This window comes from Phocoena sinus, chromosome 10 (genome assembly GCF_008692025.1).
Source record: "Phocoena sinus isolate mPhoSin1 chromosome 10, mPhoSin1.pri, whole genome shotgun sequence".
NCBI lineage: Eukaryota > Metazoa > Chordata > Mammalia > Artiodactyla > Phocoenidae > Phocoena > Phocoena sinus.
In genome coordinates this window covers 42,296,109-42,321,031 of record NC_045772.1, presented here as the reverse complement: position 1 = coordinate 42,321,031, position 24,923 = coordinate 42,296,109, and the positions used below count along the sequence as shown (strand labels likewise).

The 24,923-nt window shown below is 35.6% G+C and overlaps 1 protein-coding gene across 7 annotated transcripts in view; it reads left to right on the top strand.

Moving 5' to 3' along the window:
- The window catches only part of ZDHHC17 (zinc finger DHHC-type palmitoyltransferase 17), a 248,781-nt gene that overhangs the window by 2,113 nt on the left and 221,745 nt on the right, over nucleotides 1-24,923 (top strand). For 6 of the 7 annotated variants that reach the window (XM_032644966.1, XM_032644971.1, XM_032644967.1 and 3 more), the window contains exon 3: nucleotides 1,173-1,282. The exons of the other annotated variant lie outside the window; for it this stretch is intronic. The gene's annotated coding sequence lies outside the window, so the exon portion shown is untranslated. The remainder of the gene's footprint in view (nucleotides 1-1,172; nucleotides 1,283-24,923) is intronic. 7 annotated transcript variants of the gene reach the window in all.

The following is a 24,923-nucleotide window of genomic DNA, read 5'->3' as shown; positions in this document are numbered from 1 at the left end:
CATTAACACCAAGTTGTGGTGAAGGAAAGTACAGAGTTTACTGCAAGTCGCCCAATATGGGACCAAGCAAAGAGAAGGAGGAGCTCATGCTGAAAAGACCCAAGTATATCTTTCACAATGGCTTTCAGGGAAGGGTTTTTAAAGGCAAGGTGAGGGAGAGGGTCTCAGGGTGCCTGATCAGCTTGTGGACATCCTTCTGACTGGTTGGTGGTGAGGTAACAGGGTGGTATTTTGGGAGTCAACACATCATCCTTTTGGTTCCAGCCAGTCTGGGGTCTGTGTGCTGGTGGTCAGCAGTTAACTTCTTTCGCCTGGTACACGCTTTAGTTTCTGCAAAACAACTCAAGGGTATGGCTCAGGATATTATCTATAGCCCTTGAGGAAGAACTAAAGGCCCTTGACTTTGTTTTATGGCTAAACAATTATTATTTTGTGGTGCTTGACTGTTTTCCTTTGTTTCTGCATTTTCTCATTTCTCAGATTAAATTTGCTGTTTGGAACTTGGGGAAGGCCTAGGAGGCAAAAGCTTTTCTATAAACAAGAGTGGGGCAGGGGACTCGGGGATCTGTCCCTGGGAAGACCCCACAGGTCTCTGCTGGGTTTCAAGTATATCTTTAATAATATTCTGTATTTTAACTGTTGCTAGTAATAGTTACTTGTCATGAATAACTAATGATTTTAACATGCCTCACAATTGATTGCAGCAAAATGGCATATCAGTACACTACAGTTGAAAAATATATGCTTTTCAGATCCTTTCAAATCTGGTATTCTGTGATTCCAGGAAATAATCATTCAGTCTAGCATTTTCAATGTAATCACAACATAAGTAGAAATTGTAATATGTGATCTTGCACTGTAACTGAAAAATATTCAATAACTTCCATTTGTTATGTGAAGAGAGGCCCTGCAAGTTTGCTACTCTTAAATGATTTTAAGAATAGCATATTAAACTAATACTTTTTATTATAACTATCCAATTTAAACTCCAGTGAAAATTCATCTCTTTGCCTGGTGTTTAATTAATTATACATTTCTAAGAATGAAAAGTTCTTTTTTCCAAATCAGTTTAAGCACTGACAGGAGTGATAATCTTTCCCACAGAAAACTCTGACCTAGAATGTAAGAAATTTGGCTTAAGGGTTTTTTGTTTTTTGTTTTTTTTCCTTTAGCCTTCCGTTTAGACACTTACATTGCCAAAGATTGCTGATGAGGATTTTAGGTTAAAATCCTCATTTGTTCTAAGAAGACTGGATTGAGAGCAACCTCAAACATAAATAAGGTATTTAACATAATTTTGAAGACTATGGTAGATTGTTTTATTATTCTTGGTCATAACGACTTGCTCTAGCCAATTGTTTGTGAGCAGATGTGACACATGCTAACATCTTTAAGTTTTAGTGCAACATTCAGGGCAATCTGTTAGTCTTGTGCTGCCTACCATGAGAAAAGCATGTTACAAATAGGGTCTCAGAATAAGAAAATATGTGGAGCAGACCTGAAACTGACCTTTACCCTGGAGCAGTACTGCAGCAACTGACCTGCAGCTACTAACACGAAACAAGAGTAAAACATAAATATTTGTTGTTTTAAAGCACAGAGATTTTTGAAATTGTTATATAGTATAACCTGGCAGATCACCTAAAGTGAATATGAGCCAGCAGATTAGTGGTTCAAAGGCTAAATGCACTGTAGAACAGTATTCAAACTTCTATTTAATAAAACAAAATAATACACATCTATAAAACAGTCAACCACATATTTGATAAACATTCAACTAAAATTTATATTAAAAAGAAACTCTTTATAAAATCTACAGATTTGCTTGCAAAACATTTGCATATTGATTTTAAGCATTTTTGTTTACTATTATTTATCTTAACCAAATATCCGTCCAGGAAAATTTGGATAATAAACTTTAAAGAAGAATATAGGCTTTGTTTCTGGCAATATCATGGACTAGGTACCTCAGTCAGTGATCACACTGAAAACAAATAAATACCTGGAAAAATATTTTTTAACCTTATTAAATATATTGATTAACTGGCAATAAAGTAAGAGATTATTAGGTCAAGAAAATTAAATGAAGACAGAAACCTAGAGAGTTGAGCAGATCCTAAAGCCAGCCTTTACCCCATGGGCATTTGCCAAACCCAGTTAACATGACGTTTTCGTGGTCTTAGACAAAACCCATGACCTGCCCTACACAGAGTGGGGCGTGGGGGGAGAAAGCTTTGGTTCCAAGGATTATTCATTCAGAATAAAGATGTTAGAAATAAATTTGCCCCTTGCTAGCATACACACCCATCCCCAAGTCTACAAAGAAAATTTACTGTCTTAAATGTTAGCACCTATGATCAAGGGGAAAGCAAAATCATATCTCAGAATTTGGACTCAATCCAGCTGTCACACAAAAACGTAACTTGAATTCATACTATCTGGGTGATCCCAAACCACCTTAAGCTGATAAGTTAATTAAGAATAATTTTGAATTATTGTGCTCTCAGACACCTGGCAGAAGCAAATGCCAATCCTCTCTGAAGGAATGCACCTTCATCTTAAGCCTTAAAGAATGGTTATAAATAAAATTCTGAGGAAAATTAGCAGCTCACATTTTAAAGAATAACAAGCACAGAAGAAAAACACCATTAGTGAGAAACAGTAGAAATATAAGACAGCAGAAACAGATTAAAAAGGGCTACAGATACTGAAATTACCAGCCACAGACTATAAAATATGAATAAAGGAATAAAAAACAAGCTTGAAAATACATACAGAAAACAAGAATGACTGAAGATACTTGAAAAAATTAAACTTAATGAATTTTTAAAAATAAATTATTAAAATTTAAAATTCAGTGGGCAAGTTTAATAGTCTATTTGACACAGCAGAAATACAATCTAGTGAACTGGGAGATAAAGATGAAAAAATTATCCCAAATGGAACAGAAAAAGAAAAATATAAAAGAGACTCTAAGTGACATGGAAGACATTGTGAGAAGATCTAAAATAATTCTAATTATAGTTCCAGAAGAATAGGAAAGAGAAAATGGGCCAGAGGCAATATTTGACAAAATAGTGGATGAGAACTTTACAGAACTTATGAAAGACTCTAATCCACAGACTTAGGAAGTCTCTCAAATCCCAAGCAAGTTAAAGAATAATAAATCCACACTTAAATACATTATAGTGAAAGTCTAGGAAAATAAAAACAAAAGAGAAAACCTTAAAAATAGTAGAGGAAAAAACTACAGATTATCCTCAAAAGTGATAAGTGACTTTTCATCAGTAACAATAGAAACCAAAAGACAATGAAATAATATATTCAATGGGCTAAAAGAAAATGACTGTCAGCCTAGAATTCAATACCCAGTGAAAAGATATTTCAAGAAAGAGGCAAAAATAAAGGCATTTTCAGGCAAAAGCAGAGTTCCCTGCTAATAGATTCTCACTAACAAAGTCTAAAGAAATTTTCTTTCTTCAGACAAAAATAAAATGATCCTAAATGGGAGGTTTGAGGGCTGAGACTAAAGGAAAAGCATTGAAAGTGGCAAATATTTACATAAATCTAAAAACTATTGACTATGCAAAACAATAAGAATTGTTAAAATTATTTCTATATATATATATATATATATATATATATATGGGTTTGTTTTTGTTTTTGTTTTTGTTTTTGCGGTACGCGGGCCTCTCACTGTTGTGGCCTCTCCTGTTGCGGGCCACAGGCTCTGGACACACAGGCTTAGCGGCCATGGCTCACAGGCCCAGCCGCTCCACGGCATGTGGGATCTTCCTGGACTGGGGCACGAACCCATGTCCCCTGCATCGGTAGGCAGACTCTCAACCACTGTGCCACCAGGGAAGCCCTATGTATATATATATATATATATATATATATATATATATATATTTTTTTTTAAATAAATTTATTTATTTATTTATTTTTGGCTGCATTGGGTCTTTGTTGTGGTGCGCAGGCTTCTCATTGCAGTGGCTTCTCTTGTTGCAGAGCATGGGCTCTAGGCACGCAGGCTTCAGTATTTGTGGCTCGTGGGCTCTAAAGCACAGACTCAGTAGTTGTGGTACACGGGCTTAGTTGCTCCGCGGCATGTGGGATCTTCCCGGACCAAGGCTCGAACCCATGTCCCCTGCATTGGCAGGCGGATTCTTAACCACTGCACCACCGGGGAAGTCCTATTTCTATATTTTTAAAAGAAACAATATAATCTTTCAGATGCCTAACAGCAGAATAAGTCTAACCAGATTCTCACTTTACACCTACTATTAAACAGACCTCATCAGACCAAGTATGTCACCCATTTGTGTTATTATCTCCATCTAATATATGCCCTTAAAAGCAAAAACACTAAACATTTCCACTTTTTTCCTCTGTTCTCATCCATATAGGCAAAACTGTGTGAATATTTTGTTGGTCTTCTCTTTTTAAATAACTGTACTGGTGTAGCATTTTAAGTGTTTTTCTTCATAATGACATTCTTAGTTCAAATTTGCGTAATGTACCAATGAAGATATTTCATTAATAATCAGACTAAGGCATTAATGTATATTTAGGAGATCATGATTTAGAATAATAAAAAACAGAATTATATACTTTTTTCACATAACTATGAAGAATTAATGATTCCCACCACAGAACTTTCCCACATGAAAATTCATCATAATGAATTATGTAATTATGTATTCACAGGTTAAGGACAATTAAGTCTTAGTGAAAAGCTCTGCCTACTCTTTCCACCCACATTGCCTATTCAAAGTTAGGTGCATGCTGACTTTTAACATCATCTCTGGAAATAGTTATAAATTTATGCTCAGGTGTAAGGATTGACTCCTGAGTTTTAATTAAGCTTAGAGGGCACCCTAAACTCCAAATAAATTTTTAAAAGAAGCCATTTCTTTCTGATGGCTACCTAGGCTATGCTTTCCAGGTTGTAAATATGTTTTTCATTTCAATTTTAGGAGAGTGTATAAAAGGCTGTTATCACAATTATGTAAACATGGGAAACATAGAATACATAATCCCTTAAATTTCTAAAATTGTGGTAACTGTAATGCAAAGAAATTATAACTTTATTTAACCAAAGCTTTACTATCTTTCTTGCCCTCAACCTCATGATAATATTCAAAATATACTTCTATAATACTTTGTTGATAAAAACTATTATTTCACTGCAGAATGTTCAAATGACTTTTATTTCTTTGTATCTTTTAACGTATAAAAGATTATATATTACTAGTATAGATTATTCCAGTTAACTTTGTTCAACCTGTATTTATATATCTATAAACTTTCTGAGAGGTCACAAGTAATTCAATTTGTTTGAACCAAATTCTACCTAATTCTTCAATTTAATAAGTTATCAGTTCTACTGGGACTGAGGCCCATCCTATTTACAAAGAAAAAAAATTGTTAAGAATCTATAGGTTACTCCACCTCTTTACTGAAATGGATGCGAAGCGGACAAGAGGCCCCGCCCTATAAACTAACAGTGTTTCAAAACTGTCCTTTCTGCTGGTCTCTGCTGGCAGTGAAGGTGCCATACTCCAACATTATCAGGTAGCAGCCATCTACCTACCCCTCCCAACAAGGACAGATCCTACTTATCTAGATGCCTGCTACCAGATATCCTAGGTATTGGGTGTCTCTTCTACCCTCCTAGAACATTGGTACCCAGAGGTGACAAGGGGGAGAAAAAAGGCACCTACTCTGTGTTCCAGTAACATCCACCTAGTGCGTTCAGGTCAGGTTTATCCCTCTGTTCTGGGCCTTGTTGATATTCTTCCCTAGTTGTTTTCAGTCAATTCCTGTGCGAGCTTTACTTTTGCCTAGTATTATTACATGTACAGCTACAACCAGGCTCCCACTCGCGTTCCCCGAGTCCTTTCCTTTAACCACTAATCTCTGTAACCCCCTCCTGGAAATGGACTGGAGTTGGCACAGCTCCATTTAAGACTTTGTCTTTGAATGTCAACTCCTTTCCAGAGATGGCCAAAGACTTCATCCCGGTGGTCCCTCATTGTTGATTACTTCCCCCTAACTTCCTATTGCTGTCAGCCAATAGTCTTGGACCTGACATCATTTGCATTCTAACTCTCCCCACCTTCCTTATTACAAAAGTAGTACACTATATAAATACAAGAATCTAAACTAAGAACGGAAAATTCTAGAAGATAATGACCTTTATTCACAAATAAAGGCAAGAAATAAAAGGCGGGCACTGTTATGGATTAAAATAGACTCATCAGACATATCAACAAAATGCAATGTATGGACCTTTTTTAGATTGATTCAAACAAACAACTTTTATAAAAAAAATTAGTGGGATATCAGGGAAATTTTAATACTGACTGTGTGTTACATGATATTAAGGAATTACTGATTATAATAATGATATGTGATTATGTTTTTTTAAATGTCTCATTTCTTAGGGACACATACTCTCAACTATAACTGTGCCCCTGCTTAATAAAAAAAAAAAAAAGACCTTCAAAACATGTTACTTTCTTTTCTCTACCTATAGGTCAGGCTAATGGAAATGTACTCTACAATTATTACTTATTTTCTACCCTTAACCAAATATAATAATCATTTCCTCCTTATCATGTCTATGATTATTTTGAGTAAAAGTATTCAAATCAAAAGCAACTCATGCTACCTATTATTTGCTCCAAACCTTTTTTAAACTACTGTGAAAAGTCTAACATCATATAACCTGTGGTAAATAAATCTGATTGAGCATGTTAACATGTTTAAATTTATATAAGGCATTTTGCAAATACAGATTACTCTAGAGATGCTACGAAGCAGATGTACTGATCTTGGCATTCACATGATTTAACTACAAATAGAATTTGAACGGATTCCAAATGCACAACTGTCAAATTCATAAAAAGTAGCAAAAAATGTCAAGTAAAAGTTTAGGCTTTTCCTTGAATAGCACTGACATCTGAAAAAATATCAAAAGTATTCTGTTAATGTTTTATTTCTTTAGTGCTAATATTTGATAAGAACTAAGTATTGATACTTTCATTTCATGCATAAATGTTCCCATTAGGTTAGTAGTTTTAATTTAGAAACTGTTATGAGTTAGTATTACTGTTAGGTCTAGAAAAATCTCAAAAATCACTTCAATCAATATTACAAAGTTTATTAATACAAATTTGACTCACTGAAGTAGTGTAGTGTAGAGGGGTTGAGCTCCAACTCTATATAAAGTCAGACAGATCTCAGTTTTAATCCCAGCCATATCATTTATTAGCTGTGTGACCTCACCAAGGCTCTTTTCCTCATCTCTAATGTGGAGTTTAAAAGAAAAATCTATTTTACCATATTGTTATAGGAATTATAGAATTCAAGAAATATAAACTGTTATGATTACTACCTTTTGGAAATACTGCATTCTACATAATATTTCTAACTGTATTTTCACTCTACTCAGTTGGAAGAAAATAATACACAGACTACACACGCTACCAACTTTCTGTTGATACCAAACCTTTTACATCAACTGTCCTAATTCTGAGAATTACAAAAAATACATAGACGAGCATAACCTCAGGCCATGCGAGCAGTTTTATTTAAGAATCTGGACGATCCCCAATTCAAATATCAGGATCTCACATATAATGTAAGAATGAAAGCCACTTTGTTAGCAACCAGGAGGTTGACTCAATTTCAGAGTTGTGTTTTCCATTCAAGTACGACTTCCAACCAGACCTCTACTTACCATACATGGAGTCAACACTCTAAGCCAGTCACCTCTTGCCAAGCTTATTTCTTAAGTACAGTGAATCATAGTAAAACAAAATTTATCTCTAAGCACAATGCATACATTTCCTTATTTTTCTGCCTTCCCAGTCACTTAGCAAACGAGAACATGATTTTTGATAGTTGTAAAAATGGCTTTTTGAACTCTTTCTTTAAAAGATATTAAGTGTGAAGACTTGATCAATTCAAGATAAACATTTTGGGCTAGAATACTTGTAGGTGATGTAGTATATTTTTATACAGCATCTTTCATGCTATTTGACTGATGACAATTATTGATGCTTAGACTGATAACTGAATTAATGATATGGCAGTCTTATCTCTACTTTATAAACTTGTGACTAGGAAGTAATTTGTATGACATTACTATGATAGTATAGAGATGTCCACTTCCCCTTCAAATATGAAGCTCATCCTTTAACCCATTAAAAACCCTTACATGAGCCAATAATTTCAATAAGAATTGCAAAATTAATTCTAATTTCATCATTCCTACTATATTCTAACATTCTTTAGTAAACTAGAGCTTTCCTTTATTACTTGGAACACTTTGGTTACCCTGAAATACAGTTCCTACAGGAAATGAAAAATAAATAATAATTCTTTACTTTTAATTATTATTCTCAAAGTAAAGATATTTTGGAGACTAATGAGGAAATCTGAATTTGAGTTTTAGATAAGATGAAAATGTATTGACTTGGAAAGGTAAAGGTAGAGCTTGTTAATTTTAAAAAGGTAACTAAGTTACAAAACTGCACATCAAGTATGATACCACTTTGTTTAAAAAATGCATATTTATATATATGTATGCATATATAGGGATAAATAAAGGTATACAATAAACTGTTAACAGTGGTAAACTCTATACAGGGACTATGGTTGTTTTTATTTTCCTATTTTGCTTATTTATAGTTCCAACTTTCTACGTTGCATATAATGCTTTTATAATAACAAAAACTTATTTTTTTTAAAAAATCGCTATTTCCTACTTAGCCCACATATCAACACGAGTCTGTACATTCCAGCTTGGGAGGTTGCCAGGGCACCAGCCTAGCTGGTAACTTCTTCAAAGCCTCTCTTTGCCTGCTGATTTCCTTGGCCCATGCATCTTACCTATGGCTCGGGAGGGCTACATTAGCAGCAGATCCACACAGCCTTTTCACTTTAGCAGTCATGGCTAATTCACAACTTCTTTGTCTCTTGTTTGTCTTTGGGCAGAAATTCTCTTCTTTAGTCTTTATCTTATCATATTCTCTTAGTTTTCATCCTATCTTTCTGACTCTTCCTGAGTCTCCTTTGCAACTTTGTCTTTCTCTGCTCTGTTTATCTTTCTTCAATTGCTCCCAAATTCCTTACTGAGCCCTCTTCTTTTTTCATTGGAGAAAGGCTTAATTTTGATGTTAGCTTGATTTAGGGGTTGAAGAAGAAGGGAAGATCAATAATAACTTTCAGATTCTGGCTTCAGAAATGGAGATTGGAGATAGGAGCTGAATAGACATTTTTAAAAAGAAGACATACTGATAACCAACATGTACATGAAAAGATGCTCAACATCAGTAATCGTCAGGGAACTACAAGTCAAAACCATAATAAGATATCACCTCACACCTGTTAGAATGGCTATTATCAAAAAACCAAGAAATAACAAGTGTTGGCATGGATGTGGAGAAAAGGAAACCCTTGTGCACCTTTAGTGGGAATGTAAATTGATGCAGCTACTATGGAAAACAGTATGGAGGGTCCTCAAAAAATTAAAAATAGAGCTACCATGTTATCCAGCAGTTTCACTTCTGGGTATTTATCTGAAAGAAATGAAAAACAAACTCAAGTGATATCTGCACTTACTTGTTTATTGCAGCATTATTTACAATAGCCAAGACATGGAAGCAACCTAAGTGCCCACTGATAGATGAATAGATCAAGAAAATGTAATATATATGTATTATTCAGCCATAAAAAAGAAGGAAATTCTGACATTTACAGCAACATGGATAGATCTTGAGGACATTATGCTAAGTGAAATAAGTCAGGTGGAGAAAGATAAATACCATATGATCTCACATGTAGAATCTAAGAAACAAAAACAGGGACTTCCCTGGTGGTGTAGTGGTTAAGAATCCACCTGCCAATGCAGGGGACACGGGTTTGAGCCCTGGTCTGGGAAGGTCCCACATGCCGTGGAGCAACTAAGCCCGTGCGCCACAACTACTGAAGCCTGCATGCCACAACTACTGAAGCCCACACGCCTAGAGTCCATTCCCTGCAACAAGAGAAGCCCCCTCTTGCCGCAACTAGAGAAAGCCCACACACAGCAATGAAGACCCAATGAAGCCAAAAATAAATAAAAATTTAAAAAATTAAATTAAATTAAATTAAAAACAATAAACAAAAAAACCCCAAACTCATAAATAGAGCAGATTGGTAGTTGCCAGATGCAGGGGGTGGGGATGGGCAAAATGTGTGGTGGTGGTCAAAAGGTACAAACTTCTAGTTATAAAATAAATAAGTCCTGGGGATGTAATGTACAGCATGGTGACTGTAGTTAACCATACTTTATTGTATATTTGGAAGTTGCTAAGAGAGTAGATCTTAAAAGTTCTCATCACAAGAAAAAAATTGAAACTGTGTGTGGTGATGGATGTTATTGTGGTTATTTTGCAATATATCCAAATGTCGAATCATTATGTTGTACACCTGAAACTAATATAATGTTATATGTAAATTATATCTCCATTAAAAAAAACCACCTCTTAGTTTCATTGATCTTTTCTATGGTCTTTTTAGTCTCTATATCATTTATTTCGGCTCTGATCTTTGTTATTTCCTTCCTTCTACTAATCTTGGGCTTAGTTTGTTTTTCTTTTTCCAGTTCCTTGAGGTGTAAAGTTAGATTATTTATTTGAGATCTTTCAGGACTTCCCTGGCAATCTAGTGGTTAAGACTCCGTGCTTCCAATGCAAGGGGTGCAGGTTCGATCCCTGGTCAGGGAACTAAGATTCCACATGCAGTGCAACCAAAAATTATATATATATATATATATATATATATATATATATATATATATGATCTTTCTTGTTTCTTAATGTAGACATTTGTTGCTATGAACTTCCCTCTTAGAACTGCTTTTCCTACATTCCATAAGTTTCAGTATGTTCTATTTCTACTTCCATTTTTCTCAAGATATATTTTAATTTCTCTTTTGATTTCTTCTTTGACCCATTGGTTGTTCAGTAGCATGTTGTTTAATCCCCATATATTTGTGAAATTTCCAGTTTTCTACCTGTAATTGATTTCTAGTTTCATACCATTGTGATTAGAAAAGATGTTTGATATGATTTCAGTCTTCTTAAATTTATTATTTGTGGTCTGGCATGTAATCTATCCTGGAGAATGTTCCAGGTGTGCTTTAGGCGAATGGCATTTTGTTGCCTTTGGGTGGAATGTTCTATATATGTCTATTAGCTCAATCTAATATAACATGTCATGTAAGGCCAGTGTCTCTTTATTGATTTTCTGTCTGGATCATCTATTCATTGATGAAAGTAGGCTGTTAAAGTCCACTACTATTATTGTATTGCTTTCTATTTCTCCCTTTAGATTTGTTAATATTTGTTTTATATGTTTAGGTGCTCCCTTACCTGGCTCTTAAAAGAGTAACATGCTTCTTTGAGAACTTTAGTGAAGAGTAACTTCCATTTTTATTTCTGTCACCTTCTATAAGTAAAAAGAGTGTTTTATATAATTGGTGATTTGGGGAGATGAAAATAGGATCCACTCCCTTTCTTGCCATATTTTTCAAATCTACCTACCCACAACAGATTATGTTCTGATCTGTTCCTCATTCTGTGTAATAAACTAAACTCACATGAATCAGGGCCCAGGCTTACCTTCTAGAGCAGGCATGAGGCCTAATTCTCCTTCTTCCTACTGTTGACCTCACTGAGTATAAAACAGTGACTCTGCCTTAGGTTTATCTGTCCTGCAAACCTAAATTTTCTTTTGGTATGTCATCTCCCATTTGGACTTGGGAAGGAGTATTGAAAATCCTTGTTGTGGCTGTATGTTGAAGTCATATTGTCCAAACAGCTTTATCAGTAAGAAAGTGTTTTGTTTTGCTTTGTTTTGTTTTCTCTGTCTGGATCCCTGTGAATTGGTTCTGAATTCAGAAGAGAGTTAAGACATGTAAGCAGCTATCACTGCCTAATTCCCATTATTGATAGGACAACTCTATCCAAAAATGGTTGTTTAATAAGAACTATGGTCTCATAAAAGAAATGTAAAATGAAATTTTAGCAGCCTGACAATAAGGGAATAAAAGATCCCAGAAAAGAATGATAGCATTTATTAGAGGTTCACTGAAATAGGAACTTGTTCTTTATTCATGAATGCCTATTGTGTATTAGGCATTGTTCTAAGTAAAAGTTTAAAGAGTTGGAATACTTTAAATAAAAATTCCCAGGTACTCAGATTTGTTCAAGTTTTGAATTGTTACAATGATCAACAAAAGAGCAGTGTTTTATATTCAAAGCCAATATGATTCTTCATTCAATATAATAATGATAACATTTGAGTGCTAATTACTTATCAATCAAGCAATTCCCATACAATATCTGATTGAATCATCAAAACACATCTGTGAGACAGAATAGAATAGTCTAGTTTACAATGCAGTTGAAACAAAAAAGTCAGTGGTTTAACTGAATGCAGATTTAGTTCTTGTTCCAAAAAGTTGGCTCTGGCTGCAGACAACTGTCCTCCACATGGTGACACAATAACCCAGGCTCTTTCAACCTTGTGGTGTAACCATCATCTTAACATGAGTCTTCTTCTGTGGTTGCCCCAGTCAGGGAAGAAAGACTGGGGAATTTCATATGGGCCTTTCATGCCCTCATTCTGAAATTGATAGATTTCAATTCCACAATATTTCATTGGCCAGATTGAGTTACATGGCCGCATCCAGTTGCAGGGTTGCTGAGAAATGGTCAATCCACTGAGTACCCAGAAGGGAAAGAGAACTGAATGTTGATTAACACTAGCAATGTATACCATTTATAGCTATTATTCCTATTCCCTTTGTATAGATGAGGAAATGGAGACTCAGCAAAGTTAACTAATTCATCCAAAATTACACAGAAAGTAAGCAGAGGCACCATTACGTGAACCTGGATAATCTGACTCCAGAGCTTGTGCCTAACATCTATCCTATATGATCTGCCAACATCACACTGGAAGCTTGGCAGAACCTAGCCATCGCTAGGGATATTTAATTCGACTCACTGAAATTCAGTTTCAAATCAGCATACATTTACTGAATGCTCTCTTTGTGTCAGGCATTGCTGTTCCATCTGGAGAAGGTTTGGATTATTTGACTGTATAGATCTATTCCTATAGATATAAACAAATAGGATGACTGTGATGCTTAATATTATATGTCAGCTTGACTGGGCCACCGTGCCCAGATATTTTGTCAAACTTAATTCTGGATGTTTCTGTGAAGGTGTTTTTGCATGAGATTAACATTTAAATTGGTGGACTTTGAGGAAAGCAGATTGCCCTCCGTAATGTGGGTGGGCCTCATCCAATCAGTTGAGGGCCTTAATAGAACAAAGACTGACCTTCTCCAAGTGAGAAGGAATTCTGACAGCAGACTGTTTTTGGACTTGAACTGCAACTCTTCTCTGAGTCTTCACAATTGCATGAACCAATTTCTTAAAATATCTCTCTCTCTCTGTCTCTCTCTGTCTCTGTCTCTCTGTCTCTATCTCTATCTCTCTGTCTCTCTCTCTTATATATATATATAAAACAAGATCCTGTGCAAACTTTATATATTTTGATTTTAGAATGTCAGGTGTTGTCCTGATTACTGTAGCCCTATAGTATAGTCTGAAGGCAGGGAGCCTGATTCCTCCATCTCCATTTCGTTTTTTGGTTTTTTTTTTCCTCAAGATTGCTTTGGCTATTTGAGGTCTTTTGTGTTTCCATACAAATTGTAAAATTTTTTGTTCTAGTTCTGTGAAAAATGCCATTGGTAATTTGATAGGGATTGCATTGAATCTGTAGATTGCTATGGGTAATATAGTCATTTTCACAATATTGATTCTTCCAATCCAGGAACATGGTATATCTCACCATCTGTTTGTGTCATCTTTGGTGTCTTTCATCAGTATCTTAAAGTTTTCTGCATACAGGTCTTTTGCCTCCTTAGGTAGGTTTATTCCTAGGTATTTTATTCTTTTTGTTGCAATGGTAAATGGGATTGTTTCCTTAATGTTTTTTCTGATCTTTCGTTGTTAGTGTATAGGAATGCAAGAGACTTCTGTGTATTAATTCTGTATTCTGCGACTTTACTAAATTCTTCTCTAGTAGCTTTCTGGTGGCATCTTTAGGATTTTCTATGTATAGTATCATGTCATCTGCAACCAGTGACAGTTTTACTTCTTCTTTTCCAATTTGTATTCCTTTTATTTCTTTTTCTTCTCTGATTGCCATGGCTAGGGCTTCCAAAGCTATGTTGAATAATAGTGGTGAGAGTGGGCACCCTTGTCTTGTTCCTGATTTTAGAGGAAATGCTTTCAGTTTTTTACCATTGAGAATAATGTTTGCTGTGGGTTTGACATATATGGCATTTATTATGTTGAGGTAGGTTCCCTCTATGCCCACTTTCTGGAGAGTTTTTATCATAAATGGGTGTTGAATTTTGTTGGAAACTTTCTCTGCATCTATTGAGATGATCGTATGGTTTTCATTCTTCAATTTGTTAGTATGGTGTATCACACTGATTGATTTACATATATTGAAGAATCCTTGCATCACTGGGATAAATCCCACTTGACCATGGTGTATAATCCTTTTAATGTGGTGTTAGACTCAGTTTGCTAGTATTTTGTTGAGGATTTTTGCATCTGTGCTATACTTCAGGGCTACAGTAGTCAAGACAGTATGGTACTGGCACAAAAATAGAAATATAGATCAATGGAACAGGATAGAAAGCCCAGAGACAAACCCATGTACCTATGGTCACCTAATCTATGACAAAGGAGGCCAGAATATACAATGGAGCAAAGACAGCCTCTTCAATAAGTGGTGCTGGGAAAAATGGACAGCTGCATGTAAAAGAATGAGATTAGAATACTTCCTAACACTATACACAAAAATTAACTCAAAATGGATTAAAGACCTAAGTGTAAGGCCAGGCATTATAAAACTCTTAGAGGAAAACATGGGCAGAACACTCTTTGACATAAATCACAGCAAGATCGTTTTGACCCACCTCCTAGATTAATGAGAATAAAAACAAACAAACAAACAAAACAAATGGGACCTAATTAAACTTAAAAGCTTTTGCACAGCAAAGGAAACCACAAACAAGATGAAAAGACAACCCTCAGAATGGGAGACAATATTTGCAAATGAAGCAAACGACAAAGGATTAATCTCTAAAATATACAAGCAACTCATGCAGCTCAACATCAAAAAAACAAACAACCCATATAAAAAAAAAAAGAACAGAACAAAAAAACAAACAACCCAATCAAAAAAATGGGCTGAAGACCTAAATAGACATTTCTCCAAAGAAGACATACAGATGACCAACGCAAACACATGAAAAAATGCTCAACATCACGAATTATTAGAGAAATGCAAATCAAAACTACAATGAGCTATCACCTCACACCAGTCAGAATGGCCACCATCACAAAATCTACAAACAATAAATGCTGGAGAGGGTGTGGAGAAAAGGGAACCCTCTTGCATTGTTGGTGGGTATGTAAATTGTTACAGCCACTATGGAGAACAGTATGGAGGTTCCTTAAAAAACTAAAAATAGAACTACCATACGACCCAGCAATCCCACTACTGGGCATATACCCTGAGAAAACGATAACTCAAAAAGAGACATATACCACAATGTTCATTGAAGCACTGTTTACAATAGCCAGGACATGGAAGCAACCTAAATGTCCATCAACAGAGGAATGGATAAAGAAGATGTGGTACATGTATACAATGGAATATTACTTGCCATAAAAAGGAATGAAATTAGGTCATTTGCAGAGATGTGATTTGACACAGAGATTCATATAGAGTGGAGTTAAGTCAGAAAGAGAAAACAAATATCATATATTAACACATATATGTGGAATCTGAAAAAGATTGGTATAGACGATCTTATTTACAAAGCAGAAATAGAGACACAAACACAGAGAACAAACGTATGTATACCAAGGGAGAAAGGGGGGTAGGATGAATTGGGAGATTGAGATTGACATATATACACGATTGATACTATGTATAAAATAGATAACTAATGAGAACCTACTATGTAGCACAGGGAACTCTACTCAGTGCTCTGTGGTGACTAAATGGGAAGGAAATCCAAAAAAGAGGGGATCTATGTACACATATTGTTGATTGACTTTGCTGAACAGTAGAAACTAACAGAACATTGTAAAGCAACTATACTCCAATAAAAATTTAAAAAAAATTACAGTGAGATAATACTGCAAAAAAATGTCAAGTAAAATAGCAGAATTCTAGAATAACTTACAGAAATAAGTCAATGTTTATTATATTTTCTTTTATTTTCTTTTTTTGGCCACACCATGCAGCTTTCGGGATCTTAGTTCCCCAACCAGGGATTGAACCTGGGCCCCAGCAGTGAAAGCGCCAAGTCCTAACCACTGGACCGCCAGGGAATTCCCCATATTTTCTATAATACAAGAAGTTTTTAAAAACTCTATTATAAAATACATAGATTTTTGCAAAGAACCTTGTAGATGGAAAAAAACAGCCCAAACGATCTGCTACATATAGGCCTTAGTATGTGGTTTTATAGTCTGTCTACTTAGGGGAGTGTTCTAACTATCTTCACAAATTCAGTGTTACGAGAATATGTGGCTAGGTGTTAATTATCATTTTAAAAGGAATTTAGTTCTCCTACACAGCTGAGAATGCTAACAGTCTCCAATTTTAATTTGTTCTCCTGTACAAGATGCTGTTTCTTAAGTATTTAGTTGCCTCCTGCTGGTCACACAAACTTTAGACTTCCTAAAAATATGTATTTCTCAATAAATTGCATATGATGACAAACTTCTAAAGAGACGCATTGAACTTTTTCATCAAATGAATTCACAGTGGATTTCCAGTCTCAACTGAGATAAGTAAGTTAGCCCATAGGTTTTCTTAAGCATGATCCTCTTCTTTCTTTCATGTCATATTTTATGTCTCTTCAAATCCTTTTTGAAACCAGATGCGAATAACCTCAAATTGAGATGCAAAAAGCACTTGTTCAAGAATCTTAGAAGCTGTATTTTTATTGTCTCTACTACCATCTCTCTGGCTAATCTTGGACAAGACACTTTAACTTCTTGATACTGACTTCCTCATCTGCAATTTGAAGTATAATTGATATACAGTAAACTGCACGTATTTAAAGTATAATTTGATAAGTTTTGACACATGTATACAGACATGGAACTATCATTATAATCAAGATAACAAACATATTTATCACTCCCAAAAGATTTTTCATGCCACTTTGTATTTCCTTCCTCCTTCCTCCTGCCCCTCCCAGCCTTCTTCTATCCTCAAGTGCTGATGTGTGTTTTCTGTCACCATAGATTAGTTTGCATTTTTCAGAGACAAACAGAAATTTTAAGCTCATTCGTTTAAGTGGCTAAAATGAGATATGGAAAAACTTAAATTCTTTTAAAATATTTTTAAAACATTGAGATTTCCTATATTGAAACCTGAGACAGCAGTGTGATACAGTGGTTAAAGCCCTTAACTTTAGAGTAAGCGGACATGAGTTTTGGGTCTTGGCTTTGTCATTCACTAGCTGTTATGACCTTGGGCAAATTACTCAATATCCTGAGGTTAACAGTTTCCCCATACTTAGGGGAAAGAATAATAATAGCTTCTATGCTCAAAAAGATGTTGTGAAATTGCATGCAAAGCAATTAGCTCAGTGCTGGGCCTGTTCATACAGTATACTCAACCAACGGTAGTCACCTATCTTTAGACATTTCAAAGAGTCCTAACCCATATTTTAAGAAAAGGAAATGAGAACTCTGATCATGCAGACAGTATAATCTTAAGGCAACTATTTTCAAAGTTTTATGTGAAGATTACAGTAATTCACTGTGCTAGACATGGTGTCCATATGATTCTGGCTCAAGTCCTTTTTGTAAGTACCTCATTGGTTTTTCTTCCTCATAACTCTTACCCCGAGTGTCATGGGTCCCCTTTTTGTAATTCTATCCATACCCTTCCCAAACATATGACCCGACAGTCACTGGTTTGACGAATGACTTGGCCAAAGTAGAGTGAATGGTAGTCACCACTTCAGAAGACAGGCACCACTTCAGAAGACAGGCACCACTTCAGAAGACAGGCACTAAAGAAAACTAGTCCTTTTTTGGTAATAAATGTTCTTTAATAGTTTTCTTCTCTATATTTAAATACTTCTGTCATTCTTTTTGTGCTGTTAAGCTTTGCCAGGTTCATACTTGATAAAACTCTCTCTCTACAACAGAAGGTAATTAAGCTCCACTTGCTAGTCTAGCCCAGTCTAGCATCCAGGGTAAGTTCTGGCTTTGTGGAGAAGGGAGTTTAGATACTGTATCTTAGAAAACTCTCTTGTGCTTTCTTTTGTGAAGTTTTAGCATTGCTTTACTAAAGATAGTCCAGAGAAATTATATGGGGTTGTGGAAGGAGGTTCATAATTCTTCTGTGGGAAGGAGGATCTCCTGCTTAATATCCCTCCTATTTTGTAATGTACCATCTATACAGGTTTATTTACTCCTTCTACCTTAACCCAGCTTCCTCCCAGAAATTAGTCTATGACAATGACTTACGTGCAGGTAGTTGATTTTGGAAAGAGATCCCAGCAAATGAGTGAAAGACTGGGAAACTAAAACATGGAAGGGAGGAAAGCCAATTCAAGACTAGATGATCAGTCTAGACATTTCTGTAGGCAACTAGGGTTCATTTTTCTAGGATCTTTGAATAGTTGTCTAGAATTCATCTAGAATTGTCTGCCTGAGTGAAGAAGAGGGAAGCATTTATCTACTAGTTTCCACCCCTCATTGTTCATTGTGGCAGATCGACCCTAAGGTAACTACCAATGATCCCTGCCTTTTAATGCCCTTCTTTAAGCTCCTATCCCTGAATGTAGGTGGAGCCTGTGAATTGCTTCCAACCAAGAGAATATGGCAAAAGTTATAGGGTGTTACTCCCATAATTACATTGTATGGCAGATGTTATGGGATACATCACTCCCATCATTATGTTACATTATGTAAGAATTCATCTTATTAGCAGAATTGCCCTTTGTCACTTTGCTGCTGTCTTTGAAGAAGCAAGCTGCTATGTTATGAACTGCCTATGGAGAGAACCATGTGGCAAGGAACTCACATGGCCTCTAGAAGTGGAGGACAGCCTCTGGCTGACAGCCAGCAAAAATGTCTGAAGCTCTCAGTCCTACAGCTGCAAGGAAATGAATTCTGCCAACAACCTGAGAGTTTGGAAGAAGTTGATTCTTCATTTGAGCCTCCAGACGGGAACACAACACAGTCAACACATTCAATGGGAGACCCAACAGTGGAAACTCCAACTAAGCTGTGCCTGAACTCCTGACCCACAGAAACAGAGATAATAAATATGTGTTGTTATAAGCTGATAAGTTTATGGGATTCGTTACGCAGAAATAGAAAACTAATACATATTTTGGTACCTAGAAGTAGAGTGCTATTTTAACAGGTACCTGAAAATATGTCTGTGGTTTTGGAACTGAGTGATGGGTGGAGGTTGGAAGAATGTTGAAGAGCATAATAGAGAAATTTAAGCACCATGACTAGAATCACCATGACTATCAGTAGAAATATGGACACTGAGGACACTGCTATGAAGTTCTCAGAAGGAAGTGAGGAGCATGTTATTGGAAACTAGAGGAAGGAGAATACTTGTTATGTAGTGACAAAAAAAGCTTAGTGAAATTGTCTGCTGCAGTTATGTTGAAAGCAAAACTTGTAAGTGATGGAACTTTGTTATATAGTTACAGTGATTTCTAAGCAAAATGTTGAAGGTGACACTTTTATTCTTGATACATATAGCAAAATGCAAAATGTCAAAGAGAGAGAGAGAGAATTTAGGGGCAATACTGTTAAATAAAAAGGGATCAGGATGGGCTTCCCTGGTGGCGCAGTGGTTAAGAATCTGCCTGCCAATGCAGGGGACACGGATTCGAGCCCTGGTCTGGGAAGATCCCACATGCCACGGAGCAACTAAGCCCATGCGCCACAACTACTGAGCCTGTGCTCTAGAGCCCATGAGCCACAACTACTGAGCCCGCGCGCCTAGAGCCCGTGCTCTGTAACAAGAGAAGACACCGCAATGAGAAGCCCGCGCACCGCAACGAAGAGTAGCCCCCGCTCTCTGCAACTAGAGAAAGTCCACCCGCAGCTCGCACGTAGCAACAAAGACCCAACTCAGCCAAAACTAAAAATTAATTAATTTTTTAAAAGGGATCAGGACTTGATGATTTTGAAAATCTTCATCTTCCCCAGATGGTAAAAAATATTGTTAGGAGATGGCTTCTGAACACTGTCCAGAAAGCCTGCTCTAGAGAAATAACACTACAACCTTTTGTTAAAACCACAAAGAGATCAAAAGGTCAGGGTGCCTTCCTCTGCTAACTTTTTCTGATTGCAGCTAGACTGGGGATTCTAGTGCCATTAAGCCCATGCTCTAGACTGTCTTCTAGAGGCTACCTTGGGATGGGGGCATCAGAATTCTAACCAAATAAAGCTAAAGTTTAGATCAGACATCAGTAAACCAGGGGATGTGGGTAATCTTAACTTCATCAGACTCTCAGATTTTCTGCTACTTCAACACAAGATAGATTTGAACAATTTCTGGACCAAGGAATTATAGCCATTTACGTAGAGGAGCTACCATCCCCTAACTTCTGTTTTCCAACAGACCTAATAAGGTCCTGGGGTGGGGCTGCTGAGGACAGCAGTTCTTAAGCATTTGGTCTCAAAACCCATTTACACCTTTAAAAATTATGGAGAATTCCAAAGAGCTTTTGTTTATATCTGTTGATATTTACCATATTAGATATTAAAACTAGTAATTTTTAAGGTTTAGTGATTCCTTTAAAAAAAACAATAAGCCCATTATATTTTAAGATAAATAACATATATTTCATGAAAATTAACTGTATTTTCCAAAATAATTTAGTGATAAAAGTGGTATTGGTTTTACATTTTTGCAGATCTCTTTAATGTCTGGCTTAATAGAAGACAGTTCAATTCTTATGTCTACTTCTGTATTCCCTATGTTCTGATATGTTTTTTTGGTTGAAATAAATGAAGAAAATCCAGCCTTGCACACATATGTAATTGGAAAAGTATTTAATAGTTCTTTAAAAAGTTAATTGTGAGTATAATTCTTTGCTTTCACACCACCAAAACCTTAAAAGTGATAGTTTCTTAAAGGTTAGTAGCAATGTGGAACCTGAAACTATATGAATGAACATTTGTGTACTGTAACGTTAAAATCCATTGGTGTATTACGGTGTGTCTTGAACTTTGAATGGATCTTTTAGCCCCACATTGTTTTGTAATGTCATTCATTGGTCATTTGGAAAATAGTGGTTCACTGAGTTATGCATATCTTCCAAATCCTGACACGTATCATTTTGAAATAAGAATTTGAAATATCAAAAACTCAACATTCATTATTATAACTACTCATCAGAAAAGTCCTTAAGAATTAGGAAATTGGCAAACTCACAGGGTGGATGTAAGTTTTCCAAAATTCTAATTTTTGAAATCTCAAATTTTATTCTTAACCAAAAATGCTGTAAGTTGTTTTCATTGAAATACAGACTTCATTAAATTTTGAGACAATGTCTGCCAGATACCCAAGTCTGAATGACTATAGGTTGTCTGTCTGTCAGTCTTTCAAGCAAAAATGGTGTTCCATATAAAGAGTGGCTTGTTCAGCTCACAGCTCAATCACATAAATCCTTTTCCTCGAGACAACCATTGTTCTTTGGTATGCAGCAGAAATGCTTTATGCATTTTGCCTCACATAACTTTTAAAAAGACGTGATCAAGGGTTCAGATTTGATAAAATTAATAATTATTACTATTTTATCAAGCATAATCTTAAATTCTCTCTTTTTTTTCCTGTGAGTACAGTCATCCCTTGGTATCCACGGGGGATTGGTTTCAGGATCCCCTGCAGTTGCCGAAATACTACGGTGCTCATGTCTCATACTAAGTGGCACAGTATTTGCATACAATCTATGGAATATTCTCCTGTATAATTTAAATCATCTCTAGATTACTTATGACACCTAATACAATGTAAATAGTTCATAAATGCTATGTAAATATTTTCTGGAGCAGCAAATTCAAGTTTTGCTTTTTTGGAACTTTTCAAAAGAAAAAATTTAAAAAATAATTTCAGTTCATGGTTGGTTGAATCTGCGGGAATACAGAGGGCCGGCTGTATATAGCAATGAAGAATACAATGACTACTAGTACAGTTTGGTATCACTGCTTTGATTTCTGTTAAGGAACTAGCAATTTTACCCACCATTGCCTTTGTATCATAGTACAAATATCAACACAGTGAGGGAGGCAAATTATGTCTTAGTATTACTGTGAAAATATTTTTGACCTTGCACATAGCTTCCCGGGGACTCCATGGAGTCTGCAGATCACATTTTGAGAACCACCGATCAAGAACAAATCTAAACTCTGGTGGTGGTGGCAATCCATTTTTCACACAATTTGCCCTTCTGAGTAGAGTCTGTGCTGTTATAACCAATCCTGGCCTAACTTCTCTCTCATCAACTTTTTCTGCTTGCTAATAAGCATGACCCATCATATTCCGTTCTTGGTTCCAGCTCAATTCCCCATTTCTAACCCTCCATTCTTCTTGCCAAAGTAAAGATTTCTTGCCTCTATTTTTATCTGCCTAATCAAACCCTACACTAATCTTCTAATGATTCCATTTTAATTCTTGATCTCATTCCAGGAATCAACCTAGCCCTTCAGGGTAGAATTTTATTCATTCATTTTTTATTTCATTTATACATTCATTGATTAATTCATTTAATCAATGAATTAAATAAGTTCATTAATTTTAAAATGAATTTTCTGCAAATCTACTATTTCATTTGTTAGAGAGATGACATTTGCTTTTGGCCTTAAAGGGTGACATAATTTGAACAGATGAAATGAAACTGTAGGTTTTTCAAAGTATAATAAATAGTAATAGCTTTATGGAGGTAAAAAAGTCTTCCTCCTTGCTTGGGGAAAGGCAAGGAGGATGCAGATAGTAGAGTAATTAAAGACAAGGCCAAAAATTTAGTATAGGGTCATCTCATGGAGGTACTGACTGCCTGAAGTTCATTTGGTAAGCAATGGGGAACTACCAGAGATGTTTCAGCAGAGGCAGAGGTAATGGGGTGAAACAGTCTCAGTAAAGCATTATTTGCTTAAGATTTGTTTGGCAACTATAGATGAAAAGAATTTGGTGGCAAAAAGACACTTGAGGCCAGTAAAACAGGTTGGAGACCTGAACTAGGGTGGTGGCCCTAGAAATGGAGATGAGTGGAGATAGATTTTGAGAACAATGAGGAAGTAAGTTCAATAGGTGGTGGTGAGGGAGAAGTGCTTGTCAAAAATGACTAGAGTTTCAAGCATGAGTTACTGGGAGAATGGTGATGCTATTCAAAGAAATCAGGAAGTCAAAAAAAGGAACGGTTTGTGTGAGGCAAGACGCTGAGCTCAGTTCTTTACCTGTTAGGCATATAAATGGCTATACTCAAGGGGGAACTAACTAATTTTATAGCACTTACAAGAACTGGAGCCTAACAAATAGAAGATTGTGGTTATAGCTGGACTGGCTTTATACTGTCTCTTTGCAATATAAACGTAAAGGGGAAAATGAAAAATGCAGTCAGTATTTTAATTCGCTGTAGTTTCTCTCTAGACAAATCTAGCGGGAATCTGTAGCTTTTCTGTGGTCCATATATCACAAAGATAGCACTTTTAAAGTGATATATATTTATTAAACGATTTGTATGTGTTATTTATTATGCTAAATTGTATGTCAGTTAATCCTGGCAACAGCACTTAGATATTATTATCTGGATTTTCATAAGAGAAATCAAGGTACAAAGATGTTAAGTAACTTTTCCAAGTTCAAATAGGAAGTGATGGAATGACATTTGAAACCAGGTTCTGTGCGGTTTCAAAGTCCTTGTTTCATCTACTCTGTATAACTAAAGTATTTATGTGCCTTTCCTCCCTTTTCCTTTTCACAGAATGAAAAGTGAATAGTGCCTTTTAGCACGGACTATTGGTCTTTATGATTGTATCCAGAGGTTCATTAATGCCGTCTTAGGAGATCTGTCTTAGGAAAGGCTACTGCTCAGGGGGCTCTCCCTTTTTATTTTCCTTCCAGTTTTATTGAGATATAATTGACATACATCACTGAATAAGTTTAAGGTATACAGCAAAATGGTTTGACTTACATATATTGTGGTAATGTTTAGTTAGCATCCATCATATCATATAGATAAAAAAGAAAGAAAAAAAATTTTCCTTGTGATGAGAACTTTTAATATTTACTCTCAACAACTTTTCTATATATCATACAGCAGTGTTAACTGTAGTTATCATGCTGTACATTACAGCCCTAGTACTTACTTATCTTGTAACTGGAAGTTTGTACCTTTTTAAAAATTTTTATTTATTTTTTTAATTGAAGTATAGTTGATTTACAATGTTGTGTTAGTTTCAGGTGTACAGCAAAGTTATTCAGTTTTATATATATATATTCAGTTTTTATATATATACAAAACTTTTATTTTTCGGGTTATTCTCCCATATAGGTTATTACAAAATATTGAGTACAGTTCCCTGTGCTATACAGTAGGTCCTTGTTTTTTATCTACTTTGTATATAGTAGTGTGTATATGTTACTCCTAAATTCCTGATTTATCCCTCTCTTCCCCCTTTCCCCTTAGGTAACTGTAAGTTTGTTATTCTATGTCTGTTTCTGTTTTGTAAATAAGTTCATTTGTATCATTTTTTTAGATTCCACATATAAGT